This window comes from Gossypium hirsutum, chromosome A04 (assembly GCF_007990345.1).
Source record: "Gossypium hirsutum isolate 1008001.06 chromosome A04, Gossypium_hirsutum_v2.1, whole genome shotgun sequence".
NCBI lineage: Eukaryota > Viridiplantae > Streptophyta > Magnoliopsida > Malvales > Malvaceae > Gossypium > Gossypium hirsutum.
In genome coordinates, this window is record NC_053427.1 from 9460211 (window position 1) to 9464534 (window position 4324).

Genomic DNA, 4324 nt, shown 5'->3' on the forward strand with positions numbered 1-4324 from the left:
AAATGCAAATACATAACGTAACAAATATCAGATATATTTTCTGTATATACACATGGCATAACAGACACAGAACGTACATAGCATTTTCTGGTTTTCTTTTAACCTATTACACCGTTTTCTCATCATATGATGTTTCAGTTATACAAGTAGATATCGAAAATCATGCTTACAATTGACCAAATTTCATATTTTACAGTCTATTTGAACACATATCGACCCCACGGGAGGGCCACGATCAATCAGAACGACGTGTACGGCTCTAGAAAAAATTTTAAAATTTTGGGCTCACATGCTCGTGTGGCCCCATACGCCTGTGTGGTCCTCACGGCCCAAATAGTCCAGACCATGAGTCACACACAATCCAGCACGCAGTTTGTCACATGATTATGTGTCACACACGGCCTACCACACGGCCGTGTGAAGTCGATTGTAAGCTTTATTGGTGTCGAAACCATCTTTCAAAATTTAAAATTTAGTGAAAAATGGGGAAATCGACTTTTTGAAAATAAAACATGGAGTCGCCACCGATCTTTTGTTTTGGTGTGATCGGGTCACCAAAGAATTTGGTTATTTTAATAAAACATTTTTGGTTTACCAAAAACAACGATTATGGTCTACGAAAATTTTAGAAAACGGGCTCGGGAGTCGGTTACGTATGAGGAAGGGTTAGCACCCTCACTACGCCCAAAATTGGTACCAAATTGATTAAATACTGTCCTTACGTCTAAAATTAAAAATGTTTTTGAAATGTGGTTCTTTTTTAATAACATTTGAATAACCCGAGTTGGTTGCCAAAAATTTTCTTGTTTCGACGTCCGAAAGTTTATAATTTGAAATTAACAAAAGGATGCCCAACCATTTGGTCCAACAAAAAATCGAAATCTAGCACAGTAGAGCACGATTCCTTGAATTTCTGAACATCGAACGTTGCCTCACCTTAGAAAATACGAGTGAAATTCCGAAGAGATATTCGATTATTTTGAACAAATGGGAAATTGCAACCCAGCACGATAGGGTACTATTCCCCGAATTGCCAAACATTGAATATCGCCTTCGTTTTAAAGGGTTTTGTGAAAACCTAAAGGAATATTCGATTGTTTTGAACAAACGAGAAATCACAACCCAGCACGATAGGGCATGATTCTCGAATTATCAAACACCAAGTATTGCCTTCGTTTTAAAGGATTTTTAGAAGATATGAGTGAAATTTTGAAGGGATATTCGATCATTTTGAGCAAACGCAAAATTGCAACCCAACACGTTAAGGCACTATTCCGCGAATTGCCAAATATTGAATCTCGTATTCGTTTTAAAGAATTTTTAAATGAATACTTATAAAACTAGCTTAAAACGTATTAATGCATTTTTTTGAAGTGAGACGAAATCAATCATAAAATTTGGATTTTATAAAACCACATTTCGAAAATCAAAAGGAAAACGATGAATGGGGTAATATGCACATGAGATACAATCAATTAATGAACTAAAAATTAAGTATAACTAACCTAAAAAATATAATCCGATCACAATCATGCATGGGAAAATAATTGACATAACAATATCAAAACAAAAATTAAAATAACAATGGATCGCACAAAACAAAATAAAGCAATACACGATAGTATGTCACAATAATACACAAAACCTAATTTGGTATAATCAATGCAAGATATACGAAATAAGATAAGAATAAAGAAAATGCGGTATAAGACAACTTTATAATAATAACGAATTAATGAACACATAATGTACATACTACCTGAGTGGACTAATTTATATAAAAAAAAACTAGGAATATAATTCTTGAAATAAATATTATAGCATAAAACATTTGAATTGAATAATATGTAGAATATTTTAAACACAAATTCATTTAAAAAGAATTTAACAATATACACAATAGTTTGAATAATATATATAATATGAAAGAATAATAAAGCACATGATAAGACGTAATGTACATAATAGATCCATAAGACATGCACATATAAATAGGTTTAAGAACAATTATTCGTAGGAATAGTATGAAAATAATAATGCATATAAAATTAACTAGTCTATCTTATGTACATACCATTATACTCAAAAGTATTTTAAAGAGATAATAAATAAATATTAGAATAACCTAATATAAAGAAGCAATAATTTTAAGTACAAAAATGAAGTTCTTGAATAATCTTACATATATATAGAAACATTAGATGAATCTTAAAGCAAGAAGCATTTTAAAAAAAACCTATTAAAATAATGTATGTACATATATACACGGAAAAATTTAAATGTGACGTTATACAAAATGTGTAGATAATATAATGAAAAGAATTTCAAAATAACTACACAAATAAGAAAAGCTAAATTATTAAAATAGATTAACACTTATAAGAATATTAAATGAATTTTAAAATGGAAAATTGCTCAAATAACAAAAATTCAACTAAAATACTATATACGTACAAATATATACAAATGTTCAAATAAAATACCGTACATAATATTAACATATCATAATATGAAGATTTTAAATAGCAAATTTTAAAACAAAGTAAAATTATTAATGTTATTTCAACAGAATAAAAAGATTAAAGAAACGAATTATCAAGAAAAACAATGCATGGTGTTGATAGAAAACTAAATTAAAATGAATGTAAAGTAATAGAGATAATTTATAAATAAAACAAACTACTAATGTTAAAATAAGGACCCATGCACAACACGCGCGAATTCAAAGGGACCAAAACTGATAATTTCCCCGATCCCTAAACACTGCGTTGAGAGACGGGCCAAAATGTAAAAACGTCCAAATTAACGAGCTAATTTAGAAACACGTGATAGAACAGATAAGGTGCGATTGGATGCTTATGCAAATGTAGAGGACTTAATGCGAAATTAACCCTCCAAGGCCAAACGCGCGGATCTTGTCCGAACATGGGCCAGGTCATCGGGTCGGTGTGTCATGAAACGACGCCGTTTCAACACCAAATCTCACGGCTCAAAACGACGTCGTATGAAACACATATATACACAAAGATTTACCCTAAAAAGGCTTCATTTGGCAGATTTAAAACTTCTTAATAATCCCTTCTTTCAAAATCCCTTTGACCCACTCCCTTCTCTCGGCCAGCCTGCGAGCGACGGTGGAGGCAAGTGTGCCTCGTCTCCGTCACGGCTCCAAACAGAACCCTACGAATCCGCACGCCTCTGAACCGGAGAAGTGGCCACCGACTAGGTCGACGCCGGTCAACGGGTGAGAAAGCCTTTCCCTTTTTGATTTTTTTTAAAATACAAAACAAATGACCCAAAAACTCTTTTTGTGTTTTGATTCCTTTCTTTTAATTTCTATACATGTATGCGTAAGAAAAGAACCTCCTCTTTCTGAAATAAATAAAAAAGGAAAAAAACGATGAACAAAAGAGACACCTTTAAGGTTTTTCTTCCGATTGTTTCTTCTGGTATTTTCTTTTTTTATTTCAGTGTTCGTAACCAAAAAACAACGAAGTTTCCAGGCCTTTATAGCCGAAAGGAAAGAAAATCAAAATAAAAAAATACAATTTCCATCCTTTCCCTTTTGCTGTGCTGTGGTTTTTTGTTTTCTTTTGCACGTACGGAGTGCGTGGCGGCGTACGGAGGCTGTGCTGGCGTACGGGGGTTGCTGGTCGTACGGGGCGAGGGCTGGGGCGTGCGTGGGGAGCTGAGCGGCGCCTAGGGTTTTTCTTCCCTCCTTTGGCTGAAAAATGTTTAGGATAATCGGGCTAGTTGGGCTTTAGGGCATTTGGGTCTAGGTTTGGGCTTTAATGATGGACTATTAGTTTGGTTTTATTCTTTGGACTTTTGGTTTAATAATTTATTATTTATTTTGTATTTATTATGGGTTTCTAGTGGACCCGGGCCAAAATTGATCACTACAATTGGCTTTTTTCAATTGTTGTTTTACTTGTTTTTCGATACACACCTGATTCAATTTTGATGTAGGCACCCCCACGAGCCTACCAGAACCTAAATACATCGATCAAAACACTAAATCAATAATGAAAATCAACAATTTGAAGAACCAAGTCCTCGATTATCCTCAAATAGCAAAACCAACAACCCAATCTAAACCATCCCAAAAAAAATACACGCCAACCCATACCACTTAACGAATAGGAACAAGGTGAAAATCAAATTACCGGAGGAACACCAATCGTCTCACGAGTCCCCACTTACAACACACGAAAGAAAAACACACAATTATAATCAATTCTAAAAGTCGATTGCACATCGCAATTTTAGTTCTCACACTCAAAACTCAAACTTATTTAAGATAGAACACCAAATTACCTGACAA

The 4324-nt window shown here is 33.7% G+C and overlaps 1 long non-coding RNA gene across 1 annotated transcript; it reads left to right on the forward strand.

Annotated features, from left to right (window-relative positions):
- The first annotated feature begins 3046 nt into the window (after positions 1–3046).
- On the forward strand, positions 3047–3919 carry LOC121227934 (uncharacterized). The gene is made up of 2 exons (XR_005925461.1): positions 3047–3244; positions 3472–3919. It is a non-coding gene; the product is annotated as an uncharacterized lncRNA (long non-coding RNA).
- Positions 3920–4324: the final 405 nt, after the last annotated feature.